General features: G+C 39.4%; 1 pseudogene; it reads right to left on the reverse strand.

The window, feature by feature from the left end:
* Positions 1-10,408: 10,408 nt before the first annotated feature.
* On the reverse strand, positions 10,409-15,490 carry LOC122655218 (annotated as a pseudogene).
* Between the last annotated feature and the right edge of the window lie 177 nt (positions 15,491-15,667).

Raw genomic sequence — 15,667 nt, forward strand, 5'->3', positions numbered from 1 at the left:
AAAGCATAATACCATTGTGATCCCGATGAACACTAATGCCCAAAAAATATTATAGAGTACCCAAATCTTTGATGGCAAAGGTGGCGGCAAGATTGGCAAGGAACCTGGAGATAGATTCTGCGTTGTTGCCGATGAGAACGATATCGTCAACATAAGCCAATAGATGAATTATAACCCCATTAGCGTTGTAGATGAACACGGATGTATAGGTTTTTGGATCCAACAAAACCAAACTCCAGTAGAAAAGTGCTTAGACGATCAAACCAGGTCAGTGGGGTTTGTTTAAGCCCGTATAGAGATTTGTGAAGCCTGCAATCATGAAGCGGCCGTTGGGAGTCCACAAAGCCAGGAGATTGGGTCGTGAATACTTCCTCTTATAACAGGCCATGAAGGAAGGCATTCTAGACATCAAACTGCTTGAGAGCCCAACATTTGGTAAGAGCCAATGATAAGACTAACCTGATGATAGTCGGTGTTACAACCAGATTGAAAGTTTCGGAGTAATCAAGCCCCACCTGTTAGTGAAAGCCCTTGGCTACTAAACGGGCCTTGTAGCGTTCAATGGAGCCATCGGCAAGACACGTAACACTTACAACCCACTACATTCATTTTGGGGTTTGGGGGTACATGAGTCCATGTGCGATTATGAATTAGGGCATTGACAAAGTCATTTGTAGGTCAGAAAAAATAGTGGTTAAGAATATTACAATTGTCCACGAGGATATTCATTCTTCATGTGGGTAGATCAGTTTAGACTATGTGAATGTGGAAATGGACAATGTAAAGTTAGAACTTCAAAAAGCGATAAAAACAAAGGTCGGATAGTAGCATTGTCATATTCGCGTCCAATTATATTTTGATGGATTCAGATAATATCTTATTAATTCTCAAAGGATTCAAATAGTAATTTTTTGAATTCAAATTCTCCTAAGGCTATGTTTGATTGCAAGGGAAATCAAAGGGAAGGGAAGTGAAAATTTTCAAACCTAAAAAATAAATTTTTGTAATCATTACCCCATGTGATTGTATAAACTACTTAAATTTCTTTCCATATTTAGTAATGATACATTTTACATATAATTTTTATATTATTTTTTAAACCAAAGGAAAATGGATGCAAAGTAAAGTGCAATTAAATAACCAAATATGGAATGATTTGGAGTTAGTAATATAGTCACATGGAATAGATTACAAAAATTCTATTATAAGTTTGAAAGTTGCACTTCCCTTCCCTTCAATTCCCCTTATAATCAACTGAAGCCTAAATGGTTTTTTTAAAAAAAAAGGATTCTCCTAAATGGATATGAATGCCGATTGATTACGAATTTTTTACTATCCATGGACATCTTTACCATTTTGTTAATGAGGGTTAGAGTTGAGACAGACACAAAGACATATTTCAGATATTTTATTACCGTTGGATTACTAAACAAATCGGATAATAATTGTTCGGATAGGGGGATTATCATATTCGTATCCGATTAGTTTTCGAACAGATTCAGATTCTCCTAAACAGATATGAACGTAGTTCGAATACGAATTTTTGAATATCTGTTGACATCCTTACGTGATGAGTTGGGTAAGGGTGGGTTGTGGGATGTTCTAAAGAGTGGGACTATAGCAATGACTAAATGTGAGATCCGAGCTACGCCATCAAATAGAAACAACGAAGACGTCGGAAGATCTTAGTTTGTTTTTTTTTTTTGGGGAGGTTGGGGGGAGGGGGGTAAACGGATTTTCATCCAATCAAGTGTGGTGCACCACACTTAAGAAGCCAATCGTAAAAACATGGGCAATGGCGTCTTTTTATCCTTTCAAGTGTTGAGTGGTCGGTTGGATTCTTAAGTGTGCACTTGAGAGGATAAATATCCGGGGTAAACTAGAAAGTACTGAGATCACAAATACGTATTTTAATAGTTCAATTAGTCTTACTTACGACTTAAGGATATCAATTGTTACGGTTCCCGACTTAAGGATATCAATTGTTACGGTTCCAAGATACTAATATGGTTTCAATATGGTATGCTATACATATACCCTGTACCGTTGTCATATTGAATACCGACTCGGTATAGGTATCTCATACCGATATCATACCGAATTTAATCAGTACAGTTTAATATAGATAATTTGGTACAAAAATGGTTTTGGTATTCGATACTTGATACTCATTGACACCCTTAGCTTATGTTATCCATGATTCCATTATTGTATTAAGAGTAAATAACATGCACCCCCCCCCCCCCCCCAGTATTTTGAAACAATATCAAACCACCTCCCCTAGTTTTACTATTTCAAACAAAACCCCTACTGGCTCACGGTGTTAGTAAACTGTTAGTTTTGTAAGTAAAAAGACCATTTTACCCTTTTCCATCAATGACTTAATTCAATTACCATTTTACCCTGTTTACATCTTCTCCTCCAAACCAAAAATCCCTAAATCGATTTAAGGTTTTGCTGCACACCACCTCCGACTAAGGTTGCAGAAGACCAAACCATCGCTGGCGGACATCTCCCCGACCCAGCCACCCTCCGACGAAGGTTAGTCTCTCCACCGCCGTGTACTCGCCCCTTTCATGGTTTATCAACTTTTCTGCACTGATGCACTCCATGGTTCCGTTAAGCATGTTACTCTCTCTCTCTCTCCCTTCCTGATTGATCTCTTTTATCATCTATACCCAGTTCTTAAACTCTTATTATCATTAGATTATGACGTTGGAGAAGAACAAAAACAAAAGAAAGAAAGGGGAAAGTTGTATGTTCTCTTTCTCTCTCTCCTCTGTTCTCTTCCCCTGCTTAACTCCACCTGTTTGTTCTCTTGCTTTATTCGATAAGTAGATAGAGGTCAGAGAGACATAAAGACAGTGATGGCAACTCAGTTCCTAGACGATTTCAAATGCCTGATTTCCTTGGAGATATGTTAGACCCGGTGATTCTATTGTTAGGCCACACCTTCAATCAACCTTCTATACAGTGGTGGTTGGATTCTGGCAAGGAATGAGAAATACGCACTCAGACTGCAAAAAGAACTCAAGAAGCATCTGGGTTCTCCGGACGAACCCAGACTCCGCACAGTCTTCTATAGTGCGGAGCCTTGGCTTTACCCTATTCGTCTTTTTTATTTTTTTCCCTTTCAGATTTCTTTCAATTTCTTCCGAATCTACCTAATCTCGAGCTAGATTCCTTACTGATGCTTTCTTTCGATCATCAAATAGATTCTCGCTCAAGTTCTATCATCCTCTCCCGATTGATTCCAATTTCAGCTCTTAACCTTCCGTAATTCTGATTCTAGGGTTAGGGTTTCAAAAATTTTGGATCTCACCCTGTTCGCCGCCGATCTATCCATCCTTTGACGGTCGATCGAACTATCATTGTCGCTTTTTTTTGTTCCCCTTTCTTACTTTTGTCGTCCGATTGGCTCTAATTTTTCAGAGTATTTCGATCTTCTTGAATTTTGAGGGTTTCCCTAGAATCCAAGAAGCCGCTCTCTCGGTCCTTTCCAATCTCAGTCTAGATGACGATAACAAGGTGGGTTTGGTCACTGAGGGTGCCATTCAGCGTGTGGTTGGAGTTTTGCAGAGTGAGGGTGGGACACCCAACTACAGGGCTCTTGCAGTCACCATGCTGACGAGTTTGGCCGTGGTGGAAGTGAACAAGGCCACCATTGGTTCCTACCCTTTTCTGCACATTTTCAGTGGTGACTGTGGTCAGATCGCCGGAGAAGAAAGAGATAGGTGGAGGAAGATGACAATGGAAAGTTGGTTTTGGGAGAGATGGGTTTGGGCTATGGTTCTCTCTCATAAGGGTAAAAAGTTCAATGCCAATTACTGAAGGGTAAAATAGGATTTTAGAAAAGTTTAACTACAACTAACGTTTTACACTTAATGGTAGGAGCTTATTTGTAAGTCGTTTAAATTCCAGGTGGGTGCACGTAAAGAGTGAAACTATTTCGGGTGGTTTGATATTGTTTCAAAATATTGGGGGGGTGCATGTAATTTACTCTTGTATTAATCATGATTCAAGCACGGCTCCAGCTTCTAAGTTTTGGAATCAAAATCGGCTGAGCCCAATCTTGATTCCTATCATTCTGGGGCAACTAATTCATGCTAGATTTCTAGGGTTTAGGTCAATTATGGTCAATTTCTACTGAATTTGAATCGATTGGGTATATCTTATTGCCGATTTTGCATATTTAACTTTGGGTTCAAATAAGAAACTTCCATGGATTTAGACTGATTAAGCCAGAGTCAACCTAAACCCTAAAAGTCAAGTAAGATTTTGAATCGACTGTTATCGGTGATCTGATTGCTTCACATCTCCAGGAAAGACTCGGGAGCATGGATTTAGGAATCGGTATCGGATATGGTATTGGTCTCAATCGATACCTATGATTGGACGGATTTATCGTGGTTTTTTTTTTATTTTTATAATTAGACTTTCTATTTAACTTTTTACCCTTGATTGATTTATATTGATCCATCGATATGGGATTGACCAGATAATCAGCTTCTATCTATACTAATTCTAATCAGCTAATCCAATACCAATTCCTCAAACCATGTATAGGTTTATTGCCATTCTATCGATGGCGACTTTCATCTCTTAAGCTTAATTCATTCAAGTTCTCTTTCTCCCTGTGGTGTCATTTTCATTACATTTTCAGTTGTAAAGAATTTCATTCATATCTATACTTCCTACCAAAAGTTATTGACTTTCTAGTGGGGTTTACAAGGTTCATTCTCTCACGTGGCCATTCCATAGGATTGAAACTTAACAAGTGACTAAGGAACTCGAGCATCCACCTGTACACAAAATTTTGGCCCCACCAAATCTATCATGTGATAAATATGAGGATTTCTGGCAAAACCTTCTTACGAGAGCCATGTGTTTCCGTGAATGTCCATAATTTGGGGTGGTTGGGCCAGTGACATGCGGTATCAGAATTAAACCCAAAGACATCATAGATGTGGGTTCCGCAGTGTGTCCCCCTAGCGTGAGCAAAGATTGAATGGTGCAGTATAATGTGGGTCCCACATGATGGTGTAGGTTCCCTTGACAAGAGTCCCAAGGATTGAGTGGGGACGATTGCCCAATTTGGCTCTCCTCCAGCTGTGGTGGGAGCTAGAGGGTCCAGTCCAACAAAATAAGGGGTTTTTGGTCATTTCACAAGTGGGACTCAAGTGGCCCCCCTTAAATGACCATACCCCCGAATCGTTATCACCGCCAATTTCTACCCGCTCCAATTCCCTCCAATTCTTCACATAGGAGCGGAAATGACCACCTTATCCCTTGCCCGAACACACTGCCCAAGGTGGGGTAGGATGGTCATTTCTGCTCCTATGTGAGGGATTGGAGGGAATTGGAGCGGGCAGCGAATTGGAGGTGATAAAAATTCCCATACCCCCACCTTTTTGCTGGGCTGGACCTCCAGCTCCCACCACGGCTGGAGGAGAGCCAGATCTGAGATTGCCACGGCCTCACAACTCCCTCTTCCCAAATCCCTTATCGCACACCTGGGGGAAAGGTCTGGCTTATAAAGCGGGATGATTCTTCTCCGTAATAGATACATCTAGGGATCCAAGGGGGTCGGGTTGGGCTGGGCTTTTTAAAACCCCCGCCTAACCCTAAGTCCCCTTAGCTGGGCTCAGGCCCGGCCTGACCTCAACTTAGGGCCTAGAAAATCCAACCCTCTGACCCGCCCTCAGGGTCGGGCCGGGCTGACCATGATCATGGAGTAAGAGAAGGGAGAGATGCATGGACTAGACTAAGTTTGCTGGGTTAGAGAGAAATTTACATAAAATATATTATTACTTATTAGCTACATATATATTATAAAACAAAATATGTGTGACATTTAAAATTTATAATATATATATATATATAAATAGTATATCAATATGTGTGACATTTTGAAAATATGATGAGACCCGTCTGTACCACCATAAACCCCAAAACAACCCAACCCAACCGGTTTAATCTCACTAAAACTAGGGTGTGTCAAGATCGGGAAGGTCGCTGAGATGAAATAAAAGTTAAATGTAAAATGTATCATTACTAAATATGGTATGAAATTTAAGTAGTTTATACAATCACATGGGGTAATTGTTACAAAAATTTCTTTTTAAGGTTTGAAAATTTTCACTTCCCTTCCCGTTAGTTCTCCTTGCAATCAAACGGAGCCCAAGTGAAATATATTTTACAGGAAATACAAATATTTCCTTTACTTCTCTTCCATTTCCCCACTTCCCTTGCAAACACGGTCACAAAAATTATGCTTGTGTAGATTGGCATGCATGTATATACCTTATGGGAAAAAGTTTTCTGCCCGGGAGTGTGGCCTACGCCAGCACTCCCATGAGTCTATCTCTCTCCTCCCCATGTGAAAAGACACCTCTGCCCCCTTGTTTTAAGGAGGAGAGAGATAGACACATGGGAGTGCTGGCGGAGGCCACACTCCCGTACAAAAAACTGCTGATATGTGCCGGCAAACTAAAGCCTAACTGTTTTCCCAGCTGCCCCCCTTCAATATGGATATCCAGTGACAAGGGTCACCTATTAGACTAGTTTATTCACATGAAAATGAAATAGGAATCAATCCTATTACCCTAGATAGCTGTTTAAGGTTTCACTAGGAGGAAATCTTAAGAGCCTTGCAAATCAAGTTCTACCACCTTCCTCACCATTGCAGAGGGGTAAAAGAGAGAGAGAAAATGAGTGTGGGTCCCATCCTAATTGAGTCCACCAATCCGGGTAGGCAGATACACCAGGATCAGGCCCCTCTCGTTCGAGACCAACGCCCAGGGAGTGTCCGGTGAGGCATCCAACAATGCTGGGCTGTTGGCGCGTGGGGATGTGTGCCTGTGTGGGGGCTCGGTGCGCCCAACAACCCAGCACCATTGGATGCCTCAACGGACATTCCTTGGGCGCGGGGCTCGTAGGAGAGGAGCCAAATCTGATCCACCAACCCATAGACCTAACAAGGAAGCTAAGCAACCTTTGAAATTAATATACGAAGCAACACTGGAGATTAGTGATATCAGTGAATTGTGGTGAACACTGGAGTAGGTAGAATTTTTATGTTGGGGAGATATTTTTGTTGTATTATTATTTTATAAAAGCACTTTTTGAGTCAAAGTATTAGTTCAAAAATCACTTTTTCAATGTGAGTCAAAGTTTCAAAATTGTGTCTTTTGTTCATTCCCTCCTTTTTGCTTCCCTCCAAATTTTTGGTTTGAACTTGTTGTGCTCTCTTGTGTGTAAGAAGCAATATTGAGCTCAAGTATAGTCCCACATTGGTTGTGGGAGAGTTACTTGAGGGATATATATATATGATTGTTTCCTTAAGGTGTGAGCCCTTTGGAGAGGTGGTCACCCTACTCTCTAGTGTGTGGGGGGTCCTTGGGGTGCTTTTGAATCACGTGCCAAGCCAAGCCGGGCTGTGGCCGAGGCCGAGGTCGGGGTGTGGGCAAAACCTTATTTTTAGGTAGTATAAGTTTTGCACCATTGAGTTTTAATTTTCATATTAAAACTCGATTTGGTTCACTCATGATTCATCTATACGGTTGAACCATACATACCTATTCGTACATGTATACGAATAGATACACCCCTTCCCTGTACATGAAGGATACACGTACTGTCTCACTTGTATCCATACAGATATGTCCCTTCATGAAGGGTACTCTAGCATTATACATACACCATGTCATGCCTGCCATTTGATATACACAACAGAATTCGTTTTCTGTCTCTGCAACTGTTCATTCTAGAGACAGTTTAACCTTACTGTATCTTCTATAAACAGAGGGCTAGTATAGCCGTTTGGTATCCTTAGTACTCATATCAGGTTCTGCAACCTATACGTTTAAGAGTTGTTTCATCTTGGAGGGTTAGGAGCAAGGTCAATCCCGTTGCAGAAGTGGGGGTATCTAAAACCTTAAGGAGAGTATCTATCAGATACGACTCAACTCATCCTGTTCGTGTTGTAGAAGTCTTCCTCTCTGGTTCGTGTCTCAGTACTGATATCAGGTATTTTACTTATTACTGTATTACAACTTAGTCTTACAGTATATGCCTTGTATAACATTTTTTCAATTGTGTTTGGTATGTATTCTAAGTTGATAATTCATTCCAAGATATCATACCAAACATAGCTTTAATTTCAAAATGTACACTACAATTTTAGTGTTGAGATCTTCAGGAGGTGGGGTGCATGGAAAATGTTGAGGTGAAGAAGATGAGATGAAAAAAAATACTTCACATAAATGGTGGGTCCAGATCTTCAGATCGTGAATGGAAGACTAAGGTTGTGTTTGGTATGATTTCTTGGAATGTATTATTGCCCTAGAATGCATACCAAACGTAGTCTTCGTTTCTTTTTCCATCTTTTTGTTTGTTGATTGGATCTTTTCATCTAACATGAAAAAATAACCGAGATTCTCTTGACTCATTGGGTTTTGCATCTTTCATCTTACTTTCACTTTTCTTTTTATTTTCCATTATTCATTTGTCTCTTTTCCATTCTTCATCTCATCTTCAATCCCTCCTTTCCCATCTTTTCATTCCCTTATTTTGTTTAGAGCTTAGTTTTACCTACTTTGTTTTGTTGTATCTGTGTAACCGACCCCATTAAGTTGGGATAAGACTGAGTTTGTTGTTGTTGTTTGAAAAAATAGAAACTTTCCTTGGTTTTTCCCCAATACCAAAGAAAATAGAAATTGATGGCGTTGCTTGAGTCCTCGAGTTGATGCCTACATGGCTCCATTTGGTTGCAAGAAAATTAATTGGAGGAAAAATTTTAAACTTTAAAAAAAAAAAATTTGTGATCATTACCAAACATGATCATATGCTAATGTTCAATTATTTTTTGCTTGAGAAAGTATTCTAATTTCTCATTCTATCCAAGCTAATTGAGTGTGCCAAACGGTGGGTTATATTCAATCCTTATGATTGACTAATTGGTCAAGTACAATTAGGGCTGCAAGTTTGGCCCTGTCGGCCCGAACCCGCCCTAAGCCCGAACAGGGCCTGGGCTAAGATTTCTAGCCCTGAGGGCGGGTTAGGGCCAAAAATTCCTGGCCCTGAGTCAAGGTCGGATCGGCTCAGAGTTGAGACCTCGGGCTCAGCTCAACCCTGATTTTGGCCCTGAAGAAAATTCTTTATTTATTACATAATAGAAAGTTATTATACATATACATAAGTATCTAACAAACTTGGTATTTTGTGGCGCATGAAAGCTAATTCCTATCAGGAGGTCTTGGGTTCGAGCCTCCTCTTTCACATATTCCCTACATTTGTTATTTTAATTTGCTTATTGCAGGGCCAGGGTCAAGGCAGGCTTGGGCTAGGCTTGGCCCATCAGGGTCAGGATATTTAGGCCCTGACTCAGGTTCAGGGCGGGCCTAGGCTCAGCTAAGGCCTAAGGGGACTCAGGGTTGGGGTAGGGTTTTAAAAAGCCCGGCCCAACCCGACACTGTTGCAGCCTTAAGTACAATAGTTAAGCCATCTTTAGTCTGTATTTCGGTGTAGAATAGAATAATTGGCCCTCAATCAATTCTTAATGGATTTTAATTTTTATGCTGAGGCTTTATCAAACAACAGTTTTTCTTGCATATGTTGATAAAAACTAGCAATAATCAGTTGTTAGTGGGTGAGTCCCCAAACTTCACCCAAGAGGTCTGCATTTTTATTTTTATTTTTGGTAAACAGAGGTCTGCATTTTAGGGGGAAATAAATGATAAACAAGGACCAAGTTTCCCTTCACCCATGGGGATTTCGGACTTTGTACAATAAGGAGCAGAGGGAATAATGACACTCCAATAGCCAAATTCTCTTCACCCATGGAGAAGGAAAAACTTTCACCTAAGAATAACAGTAGTAAATAAAAAACTAGAAGTTTAGAACAATAACAATGAAGAATGCTATAGGTTTAAAATGTCAAAAAAAAAAACAATTATGATGTACTCCCCTTTGTATATTTTTGTCTATACACATGAGTAGCAGGAAACAATACCTAAGACAGTACAATAACCATCATGTACAAAGTCCAGGGAGATGAACGAAACAAAAAAAATTTAGAGGGGGGAAGGGAGTCCATACACTTCAAATCATGTGCATATACACAGCGAAGACCAAGATTTTTACAAATCAGATGAAAAGATGATGAGCCACTTGAGACATCAGTTACTCCCACAATCCCATTTTGAAGTAGGGACACAGCTAAGGTAACAACACCAGTGACATTCCTGATACGCATTAACCCCTCGAAACAACATTACCAGCCCAACAGTGAAACTGCAAGTTTTAACAACAAAACAATTTAAGGTAGTCTTAATTGTAACTGCTGATGTAAATGAAAAAAGTTCCAAAGCATCAACATAATAATTCATTTCAAATTTTAGGTTATGGACTATGCTTGTGACCCAATTTCACAAGCTGTAGCATTCCCACCACCATAGGAGTCATCGTCAGCCTTCTTAGCATACGATCTCCGGTACATGGAATCAACTTCAGTGAGATAGAATGTACCTGGAGATAAAAGGCTTGTATCCTTGTTTGTCAGAGTCCTTGGATCTATATCGATGCATCATTAGCTTCAATACTTCCACAAATTTTTCAGGGGGGATCTGCATGATGAGCACAAAATATTTTACTGAACTGTATAGGTCAACAACATTATGAAATTTCAATGGTCCTGCATCCTCAAGCTAATGGTAGTCGAAGATAAGTTTCTCCTCTCAGAAGTAGAGAAACATTAGGCCAATTATAAATCCATCAATCATTTACCAAATAGAAACAAAAAAAATCTATCATGGATATATCAATCTTCTTCGCATGCAAAGGTAATGACCTCTTGACATTTTTCTGACTGGTTGGGTTTTATTGCTTTCACTCGTATGGTTTATTACCTAGAGGAGAAGAAAGGGGGAGGGGGAGAGGAGAAACCAAATGGCCGAACAAATTGAACAAACCAATAATTGAACCAGGATTCTATTGCATAAAAATCTGAGCTTACTTATGTCATTTAAATTTTGTGAGTAAATTCAAAGAAGCTAATTTCTACATGAAAGTAAGAACATTAAAATGCTTATATATCTCGTACTCAGTGCAGATGCTAACAGGTAACTATGCACATAAGCTTCCAACAAAAGTCCATTTGTTTGTATATGCATATGATGTTTGAATTGATAATATACAATATCCATCTTCCAATGTGTCAAGTGATGCGAATGGCAAGCATCACGAACAAATAAAACGCCATAATAATAAAATATTCATCCAACAAGAAAAATACCTCATGTCTTAACTTCAACTTATCAGAGATAGTCATCACTGTAGCAATGTTTGACAAGGTAAAGGGATCTTGACAATCCCGAAGTTGAAATGAAAATATTGTAGCAGTTAGGCCTCTCCCATAAGAGAACATTATTACCTGTTTACCCACCTGTAAGTAAAATGAAACAGTCAAAATAACAGAAGGTACCTTTATTACGGACAGGTAGAAACCATGAAAAAATGTCAAAAGTCAAGATATTTACCAGTGAACTGTGTTTGTTTTGAATAAGAGACACAAATGCTGCATAAAGAGATGAGGTGTACATGTTTCCCGCTTGCTTTGGAAGCAAAGTGGTTGGTTGCACCTTAGTGTTATACAGGTGCTTCGCAACTTGCTTTGATGCCTGTAGATGTATAAATCACAGAATACTCAGCACATAACTCCAGCTCAAGTAGCCAGACAATGGGAAATCACAATTTTGCATAAATCAGTGTTGGATGCTGACGTAATCTCTTCGAGATCATGATTCTGGTAGCTCTCTTCACCAGACAAAACTGAAAATGATACCTTGTTATAAGGAGAATGGAACACAAAATAGTCTGCCTCAAATATCGAAAATGGCTTTTCTTCCAATTTTCCAAACCTACAAAAAGGAAGATGATAGTGTAAATAGTCACCAAAGAAGAGTTCTCCACCACATCACGGGAAAGTTACCTGTCACATAAACGCTTGTAGCAAGAATCGAGAGCCATGAGATAACACGTCTGTGAAAGCTTCCCATCCACAACCTGTAAATGTAACACATGAAAGAAAAAGTGGCAACTAATGAATAAGCTTGGGATATACACAAGTTAATTATAAACCTAATGTGAATTGGCTTCAAAGTCCGAAGCAAAATATATTGTTTATTGAATGTTACATAAAGATCAAGCAGGTATTTGCCTAGACATTGTAAGCTTTTAGAGTTTCTGACATCACAAGAATTAGGCATCCATGAATATTAATTAAATTCACAGAAATGCCAACCCAATGTGATTCAGGAAAATTTGATGATTTGTCAGAAAGATACAGCATGAAACCACTAAAGTTCAGGTATGCATTTGTGTGGACTAGAAAGATAAAGTTCCCAATATAAATTGGTACTTGGACACAAGCGTCCCCTTCTCCTTATATCATGCTGAACATTTTCTCTATCCAATTCAAACCGAAGCAGATCTCAACTTACAGTGAACTCATTTGATCATTAATAGATAGAATGTAGCATGAAGCCAAGATGGTCTATAACTGTAACATAGTTAACAGGTTTCGTTTGGTTATACATGGCCATCTTGAAACTTTGTTGAATAGAAAATTTTGGTTGGTGGGAAAAAAAAATAATAACACATAATTTTCACGAAAATAATGGCAGCCAAACTTCTAAACAGGGAAAACTGTCCGGAAAAAAAAAATGTTCCCGATTTGAGGGACAATCAAATGCAGACACATCAAAATAGTCCATCCAATATACTATAATTTAGAATTCAAAATGATTGTACAACATGGCAACCAAAACATAGATCAGGAAGCATACCGGGTATTCACTTGCAAGACTCTTACCTTGTAGGGTTTACGTTTTTCACCCAAGACAAGTTTAGGTCCATCACCAAAAATGAAATTAAAATCATCCTAATTATGGCCTCTATCTTATACCATATCATCAGCCTACTAATTTCATTTAGGCTAAATAAAGAATGGTTTAATGAAGATTTACTGAGATTCCCTATTTCATATCATCAGGAGTGTATAATCTGCAGCTTAAAAGATTAATTTTGTTTCTCTGCATGAACCTCCATCAATAACACTCTAGGAATTTCTACAAACTCAAAACTTAACCATTAGTAAGAAAGGGAAGGCAAACTAATAGGGTATACCCTGATGAGAATATGATTCTTGATTGCGAATGCTAAAGAAACGTACAAAGGGAAAGAATCTAGCCGTACTGTCGTGCACACAGTAAAATGCGTTGATACCTATCGCTGAAAACCACAAAATTAAACAAAAAAAATCAAGAATCAATATATACCTCAATGTGACCCACAATGGCGAAGATACGTTCGTATATCCGTAAAGGTTTCCACACAGTTTGCAACCGGACATCTATTCTTACTCTCCTTGTGTTCTTCGACATGTACAATAAGAGAATTGTCGTCGATAAACCCTGTCCTGCAAATAGGGCACACGATTGTTCGTTGATGAACCATACCCATGTGGGTAACGAGCGCTTTTGTGTCATCAGGTTTCTTGCCGCAATAACAATGAGAACCCTGTAGAGCTTTTTTTTCCCGTTCCCGTTCTTTTTTTCCCTTTCCCATTGCTTCTTGCCCATAGAAATCAAAGAACACAGAGAGTGAGAATCTCAGAGATGGTCAGTGACAATGTGAGAGAGAGGTGGAAGAAGAAGAGAAGAAAGCGATTCTCGAAAACGATTTTGAAACCTAGAGAGCGGGAAGAAGAGGAGAAGGGTGCGGAGGTTCTATAGGATTTGGGAAAAACGATTTGAAACCTATCCCTCGACTGAGAGTGAGTGAAATGATTTGTGTTTGAACCGGTCCGACCGTGAGCGGTTTGGCGAAAATAGTCCCAAACGTGAGGGTTTGAATTCGCCGCCCACAGCTGCTCAGTCTTCGACTGCCATAAGTTGGAGTAGGGGTGTCGAGAAAGTCCGGTCGAAATGAACCCGGCCCGAATCTAACCCTGATTTTTCAGTTCGAAGGATAGATTAAGGTTTAGAAATAGCCTGACCCTGACAGGATCGGATCGGGATCAGATTTAGACATCGGATTGAGCCCGGCCCGACTCTATCTGACCTTGTATAATTTTTTTATTTGGTAAACAAGTCTTTATTGAATAAAAGACATGCAAAAACTCATGGAGAAAATGAGGAACACAACTCACTCATTCATGGAGTGGATAATTTATAAGTATATATATATATATACTTTTAAGGTTGGGGTTTTCTGATCGGTTCACCTCATATAGGAATCTTTTGAGGGATGTCTTTTGCACCGTAGGATCTGACCACATTAATCTAATGTGTTGATTTAGAATAATAAATATACGGTATTATCTAATACCGTTATATTTCTATAAAAAAAATAAAAAATCTAATACGATTATATGATTCGGATCCTTATACGAGACTCATTCCAACTCTTCAGCCTCGTAAAGGTTCAGCCATGGTGTCGACTGCAATGCCTTCAACTCTTTATTATTGGCCTCTGTCTATCTTTGACCTCGAGAGGAATCGCCACTGCAACCATTTACAGCTTCCTCCTCAAGTCTCTAATCTTCCATTCATCCCGAGCACATTCTCACCTTCTCAAGTCTCTAATCTCCCATTCTCCCTTCAAAAGTTCAGACCGAGGAAAGCCCCAGTTTGCAACTTCCAAGTCCTGCGGCAAAACCACTTGAGCTCTCGTCTGCGAGCCATTTCGTATATGATCTCTCTCTTTCTCTCTCCCTTGATGCAAACAATGAAATTCTGGATTTCTTTTTCCTTTTCGTACTGAACAATTTGGGGATTTGGTGATGATTGATGAACGGATCCGTTTTCTTGCTAATTTTGTTAATTCCATGTGGACTTCCTCTTTTTCTTTTCTAATTTGATGTCCTAATCGTCCTCTGTTGTGCCCTAATCGCAGAAAAATCGATATCTACCTTGAATCAACCACCAACCTGAGAACGCAGAGAGGACTCTGCTGCACCCAGGTCCGGTTGCAGGTGTGACTCTCTCTCTCTCTCCCTCCTTATGGACTTTTTCTAGTGGTGGCTGGAATGCTCTGATTTAAGTCTGCAATATTGAGTTCAGTTGCTTGTATGCTTGCAAGTCTGCAGTTGGATGGCTATGTGAGTGTCTGATTTGCTGGATGGCCTGGTGAATTCTTACGAACTTTGTAGGCTCAGATTGTTGATTTGAAAGAAACAAGTTGGATGGAAATAATGCCTGTAACATTATAAGATTGTATGGGACTGTAACTACAAAGGATATTACTGTATAAATATACCAGCTTGTTGAATCTGTTTTGTTTTTCTTTCTTTCCAACTCAAAATTCATCTCTTTACATGATGACAATGTCAGTTATTTTTCCATTTTGAGGCATGAACATCTGAGCTAACTTTTGAAATCTGAGCCTTAAAAGAGTTTGGATCCTGGTTGTATGCTACCATACCATCCATTTCATACTGCTAGATTGCTTCCACCGAGTTAAATCATCTTTAATTGTTTGTAAATAATATTTTTAACAAGGGATAACCTTGATATCAAACCAAGCCACATCATTGACTAAAAATACAAATGCTTTTTTTATACTGAGCCAGCGAGATAGTCGAATCATTTGACCAAGTATAGTATAA

The sequence above is a fragment of the Telopea speciosissima genome, chromosome 1 (assembly GCF_018873765.1).
Source record: "Telopea speciosissima isolate NSW1024214 ecotype Mountain lineage chromosome 1, Tspe_v1, whole genome shotgun sequence".
Classification (NCBI taxonomy): Eukaryota; Viridiplantae; Streptophyta; class Magnoliopsida; order Proteales; family Proteaceae; genus Telopea; species Telopea speciosissima.